This window comes from Salvelinus alpinus, chromosome 6, assembly GCF_045679555.1.
Source record: "Salvelinus alpinus chromosome 6, SLU_Salpinus.1, whole genome shotgun sequence".
Lineage (NCBI taxonomy): Eukaryota > Metazoa > Chordata > Actinopteri > Salmoniformes > Salmonidae > Salvelinus > Salvelinus alpinus.
In genome coordinates this window covers 85655809-85673957 of record NC_092091.1, presented here as the reverse complement: position 1 = coordinate 85673957, position 18149 = coordinate 85655809, and the positions used below count along the sequence as shown (strand labels likewise).

Here is an 18149-nt window from a genome sequence, read left to right as displayed (position 1 = left end):
GGGTGAAATACATGTAAAATATTAATATGAGTTTCCTGATCTTTCTTACATCTCCCAGATACAATAAATTATTTTCCCCCAAAATATAACAATCCCAAGACTATTTGGCCCTAAACAGACATTACATGGTGACAGACTATCTGATAGAAAACTGGGGAAAAAATGTACAATATACAAATGAAGTGAGCCTTGCTATTGAGAAAGGATTGAAACAGGCAGAGAGAAGACAGGCTATGTGCCCACTGCCACAAAATGAGGTGGAAACTGAGCTGTACTTTCTAACCTCCTGCCAAATGTACAACGATATAAGAGACACAGATTTCCCTCAGATAACAAGGACCCCAAAATACTTTGAAAACAAATGTAAGCAGCGTAGGCGAAGGGGGGGACAATGCAAATAGTCTGGGTAGCCATTTGATTAGATGTTCAGGAGTCTTATGGCTTGGGTGTAGAAGATGTTTAGAAGCCTCTTGGACCTAGACTTGGTGCTCCGGAACCGCTTGCCGTGCGGTAGAAGAGAGAACAGTCTATGACTAGGGTGACTAGAGTCTTTGACCATTTTTATGGCTTTCCTCTGACACTGCCTGGTATAGAGGTCCTGGATGGCAGGAAGCTTGACCCAGTGATGTACTGGGTCATACGCACTACCCTCTATAGTGTCATGCGGTCAGAGGTCGATCAGTTGCCATACCAGGCAGTGATGCAACCCGTCAGGATGCTCTCGATGGTGCAGCTGTAGAACCTTTTGAGGATCTGAGGACCCATGCCAAATCTTTTCAGTCTTTTTTTGTCGGGCCTTCTTCACGACTGTCTTCGTGTGTTTGGACCATGTTAGGATGTTGGTGATGTGGACACCAAGGAACTTGAAGCTCTCAACCTGCTCCACTACAGCCCCGTTGATGAGAATGGGGACGTGTTCGGTCCTCCTTTTCCTGTCTTTCACAATCATCTCCTTTGTCTTGATCACGTTGAGGGAGAGATTGTTGTCACACACGGCCAGGTCTCTGACCTCCTCCCTAAAGGCTGTCGCACTGTTGTCAGTGATCAGGCCTACCACTGTTGTGTCATCGGCAAACTTAATGGTGTTGGAGTCATGCCTCGGCGTGCAGTCATGAGTGAACAGGGAGTACAGGAGGGGACTGAGCACACAGGGGCCCCCGTGTTGAGGATCAGCGTGGCGGATGTGTTGTTACCTAACCTTACCACCTGGTGGCGGCCCGTCAGGAAGTCCAGGATCCAGTTGCAGAGGGAGGTGTTCAGTCCCAGGGTCCTTAGCTTAGTGATGAGCTTTGAGGGCACTATGGTGTTGAACGCTGAGCTGTAGTCAATGAACAGCATTCTCACATAGGTGTTCCTTTTGTCCAGGTGGGAAAGGACAGTGTGGAGTTCAATAGAGATTGCATCATCTGTGGATCTGTTGGGACGGTATGGAAATTGGAGTGGGTCTAGGGTTTCTGGGATGATGGTGTTGATGTGAGCCATGACCAGCCTTTTAAATCACTTCATGGCTACAGACGTGAGTACTACGGGTCGGTAGTCATTTAGGCAGGTTACCTTGGTGTTCTTGGACACAGGGACTATGGTGGTCTGATTGAAACATGTGGTGGATCTAATTTAATACATTTGCTTCTGTCTGTTTTTTAAATAATGAAATTCAAAGGTCAGGGTCAAGCTGAGCCGGACCAAGAGTGGAAGAGTGGAAAAGGTTACTGGTTGTGATGACATCACTGGTGAGAAGTCAGTAATGAAAAGATATTGAGTTGACTGCATGTTAGTCTGTCAGCCCCATCTCTGTTGACATCTCCCTCTCTCTCCATCTCCCCTCCCCTCCTCCTCTGTCCCATAGACACATCAAGTAGTTTGGGTGTGTAGAAATACAGCTAAACCTAGGGTATGGCTAAATGGGATGTGTAGAAATACAGCTAAACCTAGGGTATGGCTAAATGGGGTGTGTAGAAATACAGCTAAACCTAGGGTATGGCTAAATGGGGTGTGTGGAAATACAGCTAAACCTAGGGTATGGCTAAATGGGGTGTGTATAAATACAGCTAAACCTAGGGTATGGCTAAATGGGGTGTGTAGAAATACAGCTAAACCTAGGGTATGGCTAAATGGGGTGTGTAGAAATACAGCTAAACCTAGGGTATGGCTAAATGGGGTGTGTAGAATCCCCCCACCAGTTGAAGCTAATTTACTGTCCTATAAACTCTTAAATACTATTTGGAGAACAGCAAAAACTAACAAAAATGCCCCCAGACATTAACTATTTAACTGTACTAGAATGCTTAAAAGACCGCAAAATGTTTTATATCGGTTATCGGTATCGTTTCTTTTTGGCAAGGAAAATATTGGATTTCGGAATTGGCCAAAAATGTAATATCGGTGCATCCCTAATAATAAGGTTGGTAACAAGATGGAACATCGTTGTGGAAATCTGTTGCAGCTCAAGTCGACTACAAAATCCACAATGCAATGCTCTCTGTATGGGCTGGCTGGTAGCTAAACGTATCTACACACAATAATACCAAAGACAATATCAGCATGCGAAGTAGCTAACTAGCTGTTAAATCACCTAAACAAACTGCACTATCAATTTAGGAGTCTACAATCTCACCATATTCAACCTGCAGATCGATGTGTCTCACAGAGTGGAATCTAACATTCACAACTTCAGAAATAATTTTGCGGAGATGGGAAACGGTGCCCTTGCTACTTCAATAGGCGGCGCGGTGCATTCTGGGTGATCCTGGGACAAGGAGAGGCTCTTTCCAGGATTGAATGGGAGTCTATTGGGCTCTAGATCAAAAACACAATATTAGCATGAATTTTGTCAAAAAGAAGTACAACATTACAGATATTTTCGGAGATGTGAGATAATTAACTTGCTATCTGTAGTATCGTATAGCTTTGGGATCGTGACAGTACGTACTTTTGATGAAAATAGGCAGTTTCTCGACATGAAGTACACTGACTGAGAATGGATTACGTTACGATTGGTTTAGCAACCGCGTGACGCGGCATGACAACGTGAACGTGATTGGTCGACAGTCTGCTGGGTGGGGCGTTATACAGGCACGCAGATCTTTAGAAATGGGAGGATCATTTGTAAATTGAAAAACGTTGCCGACCCCCTGCTATAATGTATATGAAGTCACCTGTCATGTTTTGCACGCTTTGTACAAAATAATAAAATGCAGTACTACAGGATATTTCTTAACGTAGCTCTTTATTAGCTAGCTACAACTGGCATGTTCACGTATCTCCAACCATGATCAACTGACCACGACCTAACCATCTGGGTGGTCTTAACCAATCATAGCACAGTATGATGCGGCGGTAAAATGCTGTAATTCAGTATGTTTAGACATATGAATATTACATTTTGCTCATCAAAGGTGTAACAAAGTGAAACTGTAGATCTCAAAGCCTCAGTTCCGGGAGAGTAGTGGGTGAAACCATTCACCTCAGGAAAAGGGGTGATGTAAATAAAGTTTCCTTTCATTATGTGTTACTGAATTCATAAAAATATTTGCTGCCATTGTAGTAAGGTTGGTAATACGAGAGGTCTTCGGACTTACCATTTTGTATTATTTTCTTTGAAAGAACAACTAGTGTGTTTTGAGTGCTTCTCCCCTATTTGGGAAGTTGGTCTGCCCGCTCCTCAGTCTGAGAGATATTCCGAGGGCAGGTTCGAGTCCTCTTCCTCTGTACATAAAAACTGTTTAAAACTGTATAACACAATAGTGTTTTTGGAAAACTGGTTCATATATCCTAAAGGCAATAGCGAATGTGACTATGTACATATTTATTTTTCCGTTCATGAATTGAAGACCTATTTCAGCAAGTTAACCAAGTTTTTGCTGTCTTAGCTAGCCGTGTTAATGACGAGCTAACTAGCACCGTTGGTCACCGCACTACAATGTCACGCCAGCTATTGCCAGCAGGTGATTTACTAGCAGGTGATTTACTAGCAGGTGATTTACTAGCAGGTGATTTACTAGCAGGTGATTTACTAGCAGGTGATTTACTAGCAGGTGACTTATTGAAATATTAAGTGAATGTTTATTTTCTAACTACCTTTAAAGGTTTATTTAAAAGGGTTGTACTTGTGCTCTGTATTTATGGATTAATATAACTTCACATTTACATTTGAGGGTATGTATCAATAACGTTACTGTTGCTCCTATCCTAACAGATATATTGTGTCCTACCTAACCATGTGTCACTACTGTTGCTCCTATCTAACAGATATCTTGTGTCCTACCTAACCATGTATCACTACTGTTGCTCCTATCTAACAGATATCTTGTGTCCTACCTAACCATGTATCACTACTGTTGCTATTATCATAAAGATATCTTGTGTCCTACCTAACCAGTGAACGTGTGGCTGTGACCGTCCTGTCAATGCCTGTCATCACTGTTTGATTTATTTTACTGCAGATAAAAACTGAGTCAACCTGAAGTGTGGGTGTCCGTGTGCCTTTCTTCTGGGGGGCTATGTGAAGTTGGTTACACCAGGTGCCTGTACTACAGAAACACTGCTAATCCAACAATAGTGCTAGGTGCCTGTACTACAGAAACACTGCTAATCCAACAATAGTGCTAGGTGCCTGTACTACAGAAACACTGCTAATCCAACAATAGTGCTAGGTGCCTGTACTACAGAAACACTGCTAATCCAACAATAGTGCTAGGTGCCTGTACTACAGAAACACTGCTAATCCAACAATAGTGCTAGGTGCCTGTACTATATAAACACTGCTAATCCAACAATAGTGCTAGGTGCCTGTACTACAGAAACACTGCTAATCCAACAATAGTGCTAGGTGCCTGTACTATATAAACACTGCTAATCCAACAATAGTGCTAGGTGCCTGTACTATATAAACACTGCTAATCCAACAATAGTGCTAGGTGCCTGTACTACAGAAACACTGCTAATCCAACAATAGTGCTAGGTGTCTGTACTACAGAAACACTGCTAATCCAACCAATAGTGCTAGGTGCCTGTACTATATAAACACTGCTAATCCATCAATAGTGCTAGGTGCCTGTACTACAGAAACACTGCTAATCCAACAATAGTGCTAGGTGCCTGTACTACAGAAACACTGCTAATCCAACCAATAGTGCTAGGTGCCTGTACTACAGAAACACTACTAATCCAACAATAGTGCTAGGTGCCTGTACTACAGAAACACTGCTAATCCAACAATAGTGCTAGGTGCCTGTACTACAGAAACACTGCTAATCCAGCAATAGTGCTAGGTGCCAGTACTACAGAAACACTGCTAATCCAGCAATAGTGCTAGGTGCCTGTACTACAGAAACACTGCTAATCCAACAATAGTGCTAGGTGCCTGTACACTTGAATTAAAGGGGAACTACTCTCAAAAATCTAAATTTCTTAGATTTTTCCCAAACCTCAATTGTGGTCTCCTGATGTGGTTTAAGCATTGTTATGTACTTAGAACATATAATTGTATTGTTTTTCTGTTTAAAAATAGTCAGATTTTGAGAACAGAAGCCTGAAAAAAAATTGATACATTTTGAAACCTGTGAATTTCTGTCTCAGTTTCTCTGTTTCAATAATAGTAATACTATTATCCTACTGAACAGTACAGCTTGGGTTGGTCTACTATTATCCTCCTGAACAGTACAGCTTGGGTTGGTCTACTATTATCCTACTGAACAGTACAGCTTGGGTTGGTCTACTATTATCCTACTGAAAAGTACAGCTTGGGTTGGTCTACTATTATCCTACTGAACAGTACAGCTTGGGTTGGTCTATTATCCTACTGAACAGTACAGCTTGGGTTGGTCTACTATTATCCTACTGAACAGTACAGCTTGGGTTGGTCTACTATTATCCTACTGAACAGTACAGCTTGGGTTGGTCTACTATTATCCTACTGAACAGTACAGCTTGGGTTGGTCTACTATTATCCTACTGAACAGTACAGTTTGGGTTGGCCTGACTGTGAAAGACCAATATGGGATTCATCAATTTAGGTCATTCAGAGTGTATATCACTGTTTCTCATGCTTTTCACACAGGGTGCCTTTCCTTCTCTGGGCCGTTTGGAAAATGTTTTACTAAATTAGAGTACTGTGTACCCACTTCTCCAGGCAGCACTACACCACTGACCTACACAACAGCTTTCAACATACCAGTATTTAGTTTGGAAACTTTCAAAAGAAATGCTGGTATAAATAATACAATATTAAAATATATCAAATTATCAATTTATTTGTTTCTAAAGTGGTTGCAATGCTGTGAAAAACAGTTGTACTGAACTACAGTGCTAAAATAATCGATATTGTCAAAATTGAGCTTGTCTTTGCAGGGGGACTCTTATTTAGAAGAAAAAAAATATATATATTTTTATTTATTATTATTATTATTTTTAAATATTATTATTTTTATTTAGATAAAAATAATCTGCTGTTATGCTGCCAACGTATTATCCTGTTGCTAGCAGAACGGTAATATAGGCGTTTAACTTTGAATATTTGTACGGTGTGCTGCGAGGTACAAACTGCACAGAAATATAGAGAGAAGGAATATATGAGGTTCTTTCCACATGGGGGCGACAAACGCCAGTTAATATTCCAGAATAGAGCACCACAGAATTTATAGGTGCCCTTTGACAATGGTCAATTTGGAGATCCTCGTGCCTGGGTCAGGGGATTGCGTCCCAAAAGTCTTTCCTGCTTCCCGAAGTGTGCACTCGTTCACCACACTCCATAAAGTGTAAAAGCATTGGATTGTAGTAGGCATAGGTTATAAAATTAGTTTCCATACTTATTAATTCCATGTCAAATCCTGTCCATGAAGGGAAGTGAACAAGTGCACACTTTGGGAGATAGGAGAGATTATTGGGACACAACCCAGGTATGCAGACGTTTCCCCAGCCCAGGTATGCAGACGTTTTCCCCAGCCCAGGTATGCAGACGTTTCCCCAGCCCAGGTATGCAGACGTTTCCCCAGCCCAGGTATGCAGACGTTTCCCCAGCCCAGGTATGCAGACGTTCCCCAGCCCAGGTATGCAGACGTTTTTCCAGCCCAGGTATGCAGACGTTTCCCCAGCCCAGCACCACTTCAACCAATACCTATCAATCAATATATCATCAAACACTTTATGATTAGACAATTTGACTTCAGGCGTTTCAGTGGTGGTCTGGAACAAAATCCTGCAAAGCCTGTATCTCTCCAGGGTTGGTGGGTGACTGTATCTCTCCAGGGTTGGTGGGTGACTGTATCTCTCCAGGGTTGGTGGGTGACTGTATCTCTCCAGGGTTGGTGGGTGACTGTATCTCTCCAGGGTTGGTGGGTGACTGTATCTCTCCAGGGTTGGTGGGTGACTGTATCTCTCCAGGGTTGGTGGGTGAGTGTATCTCTCCAGGGTTGGTGGGTGACTGCTGGACCCTGACCAGACATGGAGTAGTTGGCTCTGCATTTACACTCACAGCACACCCACCTATCACCATCAATCACCACACACACGGACAACACTAGAGCAACTAAATTGATGTCTTATCTTTTCTCTTTCTGTTTGTTTGTTTGCTATTGTGCGTGTGAGAGAAAGACAGAGAGACAGAGACAGACAAAGAGAGAGAGAGAGAAAGAAAGAAAGAGGGAGGGAGGTAGCCTTGTTGAGTGAGTGAAGATTAATGTCGTGCGCTTTTACCGTCAGCATCCCGTGCACGCACCTGCCTTGGGACTAGACTCCACCGGAGCGTCTCGCGTTTGAACTGGAAAACCTTGCCGTCTCGGTGTATCTGGATTAACGGAATGGATTAGAGATCTAAGAACGCCCCTTTCCATGTCGGAGGTGAGTGTTTATTTTTCTCTACCCTGTTTCGGTTTGTGGTGGAAATGGAAATTCCGTGTTGTCAAAAACGGTTGGGAGTCGGGACGGCCCGCCCTGAGCGCAAGATACCGGATTAGACAGGGGTTAACGGTAATCGGTAAGAGAGGTCGGGAAGGATCCACGGACTGATCAATCGAGAGACAGACAATAGTTTAGAATATTAGGCTCTAAAAGTAGCCTAGTGTGCATATTATGTTACAGCCTAACATACCGTGAAACGTATTCATTCAGTGTGACGACAAAATAGTCATTCAGGGCTGGGTCATATAATAAACACGAATGACTGGTCTGCTAGCCTATTTCCATGTCCTAAACGCGTTTCTCTTAACTTTGCAAACGAATAAACAAAGACATTATCCAGTTGTCACACCAGTAGGCCAGGCTAGCCTCAGAACAGCCTAAATTCGTCCGGGCATGGACTCGAAAGCGTTCCACAGGGATGCCGGCCCATGTTGACTACGATGCTTCCCACAGTTGTGTCCAGTTCCACAGGGATGCCGGCCCATGTTGACTACGATGCTTCCCACAGTTGTGTCAAGTTGGCTGGATGTCCTTCGCGTGGTCCATTCTGATACACACGGGAAACAGTTGAGCGTGAAAAACCCAGCAGTGTTGCAGGTCTTGACACAAACCGGTGCGCCTGGCACCTACAACCATACCCTGTTTAATGTCACTTACATTTAATGTCTTGCCCGTTCACCCTCTGAATGACACACATACACAATCCATGTCTCTATTGTCTCAAGGCTTCAAAATCCTTCTTTAACATGTCTCCTCCCCTTCATCTACACTGATTGAAGTGGAAGTGACATAAATAAGGGATCATAGTTTTCACCTGGATTCACCTGGTCAGTCTAAGTCATGGAAAGAGCAGGTGTTCTTAATGTTTTGTCCACTCAGTGTATAGCCTAACTACAGGATACATGAAACAAACTAAGCTACAATGTGTTTCCCGTCGTGCCTCCCTCGTCAACAGACGACTCCTGCCCCGCTGCAAGAATCCAGTAAGGCGTCGCCGGCATCCAATCTTTAGAAGTTGTCACTCCCGAAAATCACGTGGCTACACATCTTTGTCTATGTGAAGCCTGACTGACTGTCTGTCTGTCTCTGTCGGTCGGTCAGTCGGTCGGTGTAGTCTTTTGGTTAGTGACAGAATAGACCAGAGGTGTAGTAAAAAAAAACATGGCACACTATTCACTACTTAGTGCCCTATATCTGTCCACAGCCCTATGAATCCTGGTTAGATGTAGTGCCCTATATCTGACCACAGCCCTATGAATCCTGGTTAGAAGTAGTGCCCTATATCTGACCACAGCCCTATGAATCCTGGTTAGATGTAGTGCCCTATATCTGACCACAGCCCTATGAATCCTGGTTAGATGTAGTGCCCTATATCTGACCACAGCCCTATGAATCCTGGTTAGAAGGAGTGCCCTATATCTGACCACAGCCCTATGAATCCTGGTTAAAAGTAGTGCCCTATATCTGACCACAGCCCTATGAATCCTGGTTAGAAGTAGTGCCCTATATCTGACCACAGCCCTGTGAATCCTGGTTAGATGTAGTGCCCTATATCTGACCACAGCCCTATGAATCCTGGTTAGAAGGAGTGCCCTATATCTGACCACAGCCCTATGAATCCTGGTTAGAAGTAGTGCCCTATATCTGACCACAGCCCTATGAATCCTGGTTAGAAGGAGTGCCCTATATCTGACCACAGCCCTATGAATCCTGGTTAGAAGTAGTGCCCTATATCTGACCACAGCCCTATGAATCCTGGTTAGATGTAGTGCCCTATATCTGACCACAGCCCTATGAATCCTGGTTAGATGTAGTGCCCTATATCTGACCACAGCCCTATGAATCCTGGTTAGAAGTAGTGCCCTATATCTGACCACAGCCCTATGAATCCTGGTTAGAAGTAGTGCCCTATATCTGACCACAGCCCTGTGAATCCTGGTTAGATGTAGTGCCCTATATCTGACCACAGCCCTATGAATCCTGGTTAGAAGGAGTGCCCTATATCTGACCACAGCCCTATGAATCCTGGTTAGAAGTAGTGCCCTATATCTGACCACAGCCCTATGAATCCTGGTTAGATGTAGTGCCCTATATCTGACCACAGCCCTATGAATCCTGGTTAGATGTAGTGCCCTATATCTGACCACAGCCCTATGAATCCTGGTTAGAAGTAGTGCCCTATATCTGACCACAGCCCTATGAATCCTGGTTAGAAGGAGTGCCCTATATCTGACCACAGCCCTGTGAATACTGGTTAGATGTAGTGCCCTATATCTGACCACAGCCCTATGAATCCTGGTTAGAAGGAGTGCCCTATATCTGACCACAGCCCTGTGAATCCTGGTTAGATGTAGTGCCCTATATCTGACCACAGCCCTATGAATCCTGGTTAGAAGTAGTGCCCTATATCTGACCACAGCACTATGAATCCTGGTTAGATGTAGTGCACTATATCTGACCACAGCCCTATGAATCCTGGTTAGAAGGAGTGCCCTATATCTGACCACAGCCCTATGAATCCTGGTTAGATGTAGTGCCCTATATCTGACCACAGCCCTATGAATCCTGGTCAGAAGTAGTGCCCTATATCTGACCACAGCCCTATGAATCCTGGTTAGATGTAGTGCCCTATATCTGACCACAGCCCTATGAATCCTGGTTAGATGTAGTGCCCTATATCTGACCACAGCCCTATGAATCCTGGTTAGATGTAGTGCCCTATATCTGACCACAGCCCTATGAATCCTGGTTAGATGTAGTGCCCTATATCTGACCACAGCCCTATGAATCCTGGTCAGAAGTAGTGCCCTATATCTGACCACAGCCCTATGAATCCTGGTTAGATGTAGTGCCCTATATCTGACCACAGCCCTATGAATCCTGGTTAGATGTAGTGCCCTATATCTGACCACAGCCCTATGAATCCTGGTTAGAAGGAGTGCCCTATATCTGACCACAGCCCTATGAATCCTGGTCAGAAGTAGTGCCCTATATCTGACTACAGCCCTATGAATCCTGGTTAGAAGTAGTGCCCTATATCTGACCACAGCCCTATGAATCCTGGTCAGAAGTAGTGCCCTATATCTGACCACAGCCCTATGAATCCTGGTTAGATGTAGTGCCCTATATCTGACCACAGCCCTATGAATCCTGGTTAGATGTAGTGCCCTATATCTGACCACAGCCCTATGAATCCTGGTTAGAAGTAGTGCCCTATATCTGACCACAGCCCTATGAATCCTGGTTAGATGTAGTGCCCTATATCTGACCACAGCCCTATGAATCCTGGTTAGAAGTAGTGCCCTATATCTGACCACAGCCCTATGAATCCTGGTTAGAAGGAGTGCCCTATATCTGACCACAGCCCTATGAATCCTGGTTAGAAGGAGTGCCCTATATCTGACCACAGCCCTATGAATCCTGGTTAGAAGTAGTGCCCTATATCTGACCACAGCCCTATGAATCCTGGTTAGATGTAGTGCCCTATATCTGACCACAGCCCTATGAATCCTGGTTAGATGTAGTGCCCTATATCTGACCACAGCCCTATGAATCCTGGTTAGAAGTAGTGCCCTATATCTGACCACAGCCCTATGAATCCTGGTTAGAAGGAGTGCCCTATATCTGACCACAGCCCTATGAATCCTGGTTAGATGTAGTGCCCTATATCTGACCACAGCCCTATGAATCCTGGTTAGAAGTAGTGCCCTATATCTGACCACAGCCCTATGAATCCTGGTTAGAAGGAGTGCCCTATATCTGACCACAGCCCTATGAATCCTGGTTAGGAGTGCCCTATATCTGACCACAGCCCTATGAATCCTGGTTAGATGTAGTGCCCTCTATCTGACCACAGCCCTATGAATCCTGGTTAGATGTAGTGCCCTATATCTGACCACAGCCCTATGAATCCTGGTTAGAAGGAGTGCCCTATATCTGACCACAGCCCTATGAATCCTGGTTAGAAGTAGTGCCCTATATCTGACCACAGCCCTATGAATCCTGGTTAGAAGTAGTGCCCTATATCTGACCACAGCCCTATGAATCCTGGTTAGAAGGAGTGCCCTATATCTGACCACAGCCCTATGAATCCTGGTCAGAAGTAGTGCCCTATATCTGACCACAGCCCTATGAATCCTGGTTAGATGTAGTGCCCTATATCTGACCACAGCCCTATGAATCCTGGTTAGAAGTAGTGCCCTATATCTGACCACAGCCCTATGAATCCTGGTTAGATGTAGTGCCCTATATCTGACCACAGCCCTATGAATCCTGGTTAGAAGTAGTGCCCTATATCTGACCACAGCCCTATGAATCCTGGTTAGAAGGAGTGCCCTATATCTGACCACAGCCCTATGAATCCTGGTTAGAAGGAGTGCCCTATATCTGACCACAGCCCTATGAATCCTGGTTAGAAGTAGTGCCCTATATCTGACCACAGCCCTATGAATCCTGGTTAGATGTAGTGCCCTATATCTGACCACAGCCCTATGAATCCTGGTTAGATGTAGTGCCCTATATCTGACCACAGCCCTATGAATCCTGGTTAGAAGTAGTGCCCTATATCTGACCACAGCCCTATGAATCCTGGTTAGAAGGAGTGCCCTATATCTGACCACAGCCCTATGAATCCTGGTTAGAAGGAGTGCCCTATATCTGACCACAGCCCTATGAATCCTGGTTAGAAGTAGTGCCCTATATCTGACCACAGCCCTATGAATCCTGGTTAGAAGGAGTGCCCTATATCTGACCACAGCCCTATGAATCCTGGTTAGATGTAGTGCCCTATATCTGACCACAGCCCTATGAATCCTGGTTAGAAGTAGTGCCCTATATCTGACCACAGCCCTATGAATCCTGGTTAGAAGGAGTGCCCTATATCTGACCACAGCCCTATGAATCCTGGTTAGAAGGAGTGCCCTATATCTGACCACAGCCCTATGAATCCTGGTTAGATGTAGTGCCCTATATCTGACCACAGCCCTATGAATCCTGGTTAGAAGTAGTGCCCTATATCTGACCACAGCCCTATGAATCCTGGTCAGAAGTAGTGCCCTATATCTGACCACAGCCCTATGAATCCTGGTTAGATGTAGTGCCCTATATCTGACCACAGCCCTATGAATCCTGGTTAGATGTAGTGCCCTATATCTGACCACAGCCCTATGAATCCTGGTCAGAAGTAGTGCCCTATATAGGGTGCCATTTGGGAGGTAACCAGTGACTCAGTATGTTTCTATAAAAAAAATGTTTTAACAATTCATGACTGATCGTTTATTGTAGCTTTTAGTGGGAATCACATTTCCTCTACTGAGGAGCCAGGGCTGTAACACACACACACACATACACACATACATACATACATACATACATACATACATACATACATACATACATACATACATACATACATATAACAGTGTTTTACTGGAGACCTTCAAGTTCCTGACCTACACATCACTAAAGATTTGTCATGGTCCACACACACCAACACAGTCATGAAGAGGGCACGACACCACCTCTCCCCCCTCAGGAGCCTTAAAAGATTTGACATGGGCCCTCAGGTCCTCAAAGTTCTACAGCTGCACCATTGAGAGCATTTTGACTGGTTGCCTGTTATGGCAACTGCTTATCATCCGTGCGCAAGGCGCTACAGAGGGTAGTGCGTACGGCCCAGTACATCACTGGGGCCAAGCTTCCTGCCATCCAGGACCTCTGTACCAGGCGGTGTCAGTGGAAGGCCCTAAAAATGGTCAAAGACTCCAGCCACCCAAGTTATAGACTGTTGTCTCTGCTACCGCACGGCAAGTGGTACCGGAGCACCAAGTAGGGGCGTGGATCAGAAAACCAGTCAGTATCAGGTGTGACCATTTGCCTCATGCAGCGCAACACATCTCCTTCACATAGAGTTGATCAGGCTGTTGATTGTGGCCTGTGGAATGCTGTCCGTGCAAAGTTGATAGATATTGGCTGGAATTTAAACACGCTGTCGTACACATCGGTCCAGAGCATCCCAAACATGCTCAATGGATGACATGTCTGGTGAGTATGCAACCCAAGGAAGAACTGGGACGTTTTCAGCTTCCAGAAATTGTGTACAGATCCTTGCTACATGGGGCCGTGCGTTATCACGCAGAAACATGAGATGATGGCGGCGGATGAACGCCACGACAACGGGCCTCAGGATGTTGTCATGGAGTCTCTGTGCATTCAAATTGCCATCGATAAAATGCAGTTGTGTTCATTGTCTGTAGTTTATGCCTGCCCATACCATAACCCCACTGCCACAACGGGACACTCTATATATTAGTGCCAACCGCTCACCTACACAACACCGTACATGCGTCTGCCATCTGCCCGGAACAGTTAAAACCGGGATTCACACTTCTCCAGCGTGCCAGTGGCCATCGAAGGTGATCATTTGCACACTGAAGTCGGTTCTTTGTTTGTGCCAACCCATAGTTTTATTCTTTGTCCTGGTGGCTGGTCTCAAACGATCCCAGAGAGGAAGAAGCCGGATGTGGAGGTCCTGGGCTGGCATGGTTACATGGTTACATGGTTACATGGTTACACGTGGTCTGCAGTTGTGAGGCCGGTTGTTAGTTTCGGTTTTTGTGTTTAGTTTCTGTGTGTGTGTGTTTAGTTTCTGTGTGTGTGTGTTTAGTTTCTGTGTGTGTGTGTTTAGTTTCTGTGTGTGTGTGTTTAGTTTCTGTGTGTGTGTGTTTAGTTTCTGTGTGTGTACGTGTTTTTTATTTTTTATTTCTTATTTTATTTAACCTTCATTTAACTAGGCAAGTCGGATAAGGACAAATTGTTATTTACAATGATGGCCTATCAAAAGGCAAAAAGGCCTCCTGCAGGGACGCGGGCTGGGATAAAAAAATATATAGGACAAATATCATGTTGTATAATGACTGGAGACAAGAGCAGGAACACGGAATAAGGGGTTTTAATACTCCACCCAAAAATACAACATGCCATGAAAGACACGGGGAAGAAGCCCAAAACAAACGCATTTACAAAAACACAGGGATGTAATCCAAACAAAAGAGCGAGGTTAAACCTGTATCGCTCGTCTTCCTCCTCGTCTGAGGAGGAGCAAGGATCGGACCAATATGCAGCGTGGTTTGAATACATACTTATTTATTATGTAAACGAAGACGGAAAAACACTTAAACAAACTACAAAACAATAAACGACGTGAACAGACCTGAACTTGAGAACATATAAAAATGAACGCACGAACAGGAAGGAACAAACGAACGAACGAAATGAAACAGTACCGTGTGGCGAACAAACACAGACACAGCAACAATCATCCACAAACAAACAGTGAGAACAGCCTACCTTAATATGGTTCTCAATCAGAGGAAACGTAAAACACCTGCCCCTGATTGAGAACCATATCAGGCTAATACAATGAACCCAACATAGAAACACATAACATAGAATGCCCACCCAGCTCACGTCCTGACCACCTAAACAATACAGAACAAAGGAAATAAGGTCAGGAACGTGACAGTACCTCCCCCCAAAGTGCGGACTCCGGCCGCAAAACCTGAACCTATAGGGGAGGGTCTGGGTGGGCATCTGTCCACGGTGGCGGCTCTGGCTCTGGACGTGGCCCCCACCCCACCATAGTTAATCCCCGCTTCCGTGGCCTCCTCATAATGGTGACCCTCCAAATTAACCCCACTGGACCGAGGGGCAGCACCGGACCGAGGGGCAGCACCGGACCGAGGGGCAGCACCGGACCGAGGGGCAGCACCGGACTGAGGGGCAGCACCGGACTGAGTGACGGGCAGGTCATGGCTGGCTGACGGCTCTGGCAGGTCATGGCTGGCTGACGGCTCTGACAGGTCATGGCTGGCTGACGGCTCTGGCAGGTCATGGCTGGCTGACGGCTCTGGCAGCTCCTGGCTGGCGGGCGGTTCTGGCGGCTCCTGGCTGGCTGGCGGCTCTGGCGGCTCCTGGCTGACGGACGGCTCTGGCGGCTCCTGACTGACGGACGGCTCTGGCGGCTCCTGACTGACGGACGGCTCTGAAGGCTCAGGACAGACGGGCGGCTTTGAAGGCTCAGGACAGACGGGCGGCTCAGACGGCGCTGGGCAAACGGGCAGTGCAGGCGGCGCTGGGCAGACGGGCAGTGCAGACGGCGCTGGGCAGACGGCAGACTGGCCGGCTGAGGCGCACAGTAGGCCTGGTGCGTGGTGCCGGAACTGGTGGTACCGGGCTAAGGACACGCACCACAGGGCGAGTGCGTGGAGGAGGAACATGGCTCTAGTGAATAGTGAACAGAGGGCACAATTATACAATTACTAATCTGGGGGAATGGGAACCAGGTGTGGGTGATGAAACAGCTCAGTGACGCCCAGAAGGCCGGTGACGTAGACATCTGGAGCTGGTGAACGGAGTGAGCAGCACTACCGGGCAATACGTGACAACAAAACACACATCACAACAAGAGAGACACGACAACACCACATAAAGAGAGACCTACGACAACAACACCACATAACAACAACATGGTAGCAACACAACCTGGCAGCAGCACAACATGGTAGCAACACAACATGGCAGCAGCACATCATGGTAGAAACACAACATGACAACAACATGGTAGCAACACAACATGACAACAGCATGGTAGCAACAGAACATGACAACAACATGGTAGCAACAGAACATGACAACAGCATGGTAGCAACACAACATGACAACAACATGGTAGCAACAGAACATGACAACAGCATGGTAGCAACAGAACATGACAACAACATGGTAGCAACAGAACATGACAACAGCATGGTAGCAACACAACATGACAACAGCATGGTAGCAACACAACATGACAACAACATGGTAGCAACACAACATGACAACAACATGGTAGCAACACAACATGACAACAACATGGTAGCAACAAAACATGACAACAACATGGTAGCAACACAACATGACAACAACATGGTAGCAACACAACATGGCAGTAGCACAACATGGTAGCAACACAACATGACAACAACATGGTAGCAACACAACATGACAACAACATGGTAGCAACACAACATGACAACAACATGGTAGCAACACAACATGACAACAACATGGTAGCAACACAACATGACAACAACATGGTAGCAACACAACATGACAACAACATGGTAGCAACACAACATGACAACAGCATGGTAGCAACACAACATGACAACAACATGGTAGAAACACAACATGACAACAACATGGTAGCAACACAACATGACAACCACATGGTAGCAACACAACATGGCAGTAGCACAAAACAGGGTACAAAGGGCAAGAAGGTAGAGACAACAATATATCACGCGAAGCAGCCACAACTGTCACTAAGAGTGTCCATGATCGAGTCTTTGAATTAAGAGATTGAGATAAAACTGTCCAGTTTGAGTGTTTGTTGCAGCTCATTCCAGTCGCTAGCTGCAGCGAACTGAAAAGAGGAGTGACCCAGGGATGTGTGTGCTTTGGGGACCTTTAACAGACTGGCAGAACGGGTGTTGTACGTGGAGGATGAGGTCTGCAGTAGATATCTCAGATAGGGGGGAGTGAGGCCTAAGAGGGCTTTATAAATAAGCATCAACCAGTGTGTGTGCATGTGTGCATGTTTTCCTGCGTGTGTACGGTGTGTGTGTGTGTGTGTACGGTGTGTGTGTGTGTGTGTGTACGGTGTGTGTGTGTGTACGGTGTGTGTGTGTGTGTGTGTGCGGTGTGTGTGTGTACGGTGTGTGTGTGTGTGTGTGTGTACAGTGTGTGTGTGTGTGTGTGTGTACGGTGTGTGTGTGTACGGTGTGTGTGTACGGTGTGTGTGTGCGGTGTGTGTGTGTGTGTGTGTGTACGGTGTGTGTGTGTGTGTACGGTGTGTGTGTGTGTGTGTGTGTGTGTGTGTGTACAGTGTGTGTGTGTGTGTGTGTGTACGGTGTGTGTGTGTACGGTGTGTGTGTGCGGTGTGTGTGTGTGTGTGTGTGTGTGTGTGTGTATGGTGTGTGTGTGTGTGTGTGTGTACGGTGTGTGTGTACGGTGTGTGTGTGTGTGTGTGTGTAACAACATGGTAGTTGGTGTAGCAGAAGTAATAGCACCATACTTCATTCTAAAGGACCTCCCATCATTACTAATGGAGGATGTTATTTTTAGGAGACGCTCCATTTTGATGCCACGTGTTTGTCAAGTTTAATACTCTGTGAACCTCTGTGTGTGTGTGTGTCGACCTCCATGAACGT

At 45.7% G+C, this 18149-nt stretch overlaps 2 protein-coding genes and 1 long non-coding RNA gene across 3 annotated transcripts in view; 2 read left to right on the top strand and 1 right to left on the bottom strand.

The window, feature by feature from the left end:
* Window positions 1-18149, bottom strand: part of LOC139579781 (scavenger receptor cysteine-rich type 1 protein M130-like) — a 524366-nt gene that overhangs the window by 6917 nt on the left and 499300 nt on the right. The window lies entirely within an intron of this gene.
* Window positions 3597-5523, top strand: LOC139577761 (uncharacterized). Its single transcript, XR_011675395.1, has 2 exons — window positions 3597-3959; window positions 4035-5523. It is a non-coding gene; the product is annotated as an uncharacterized lncRNA (long non-coding RNA).
* Window positions 7684-18149, top strand: part of LOC139577939 (uncharacterized) — an 86319-nt gene continuing 75853 nt past the window's right edge. Inside the window, exon 1 of the mRNA XM_071405061.1 lies at window positions 7684-7836. The gene's annotated coding sequence lies outside the window, so the exon portion shown is untranslated. The remainder of the gene's footprint in view (window positions 7837-18149) is intronic.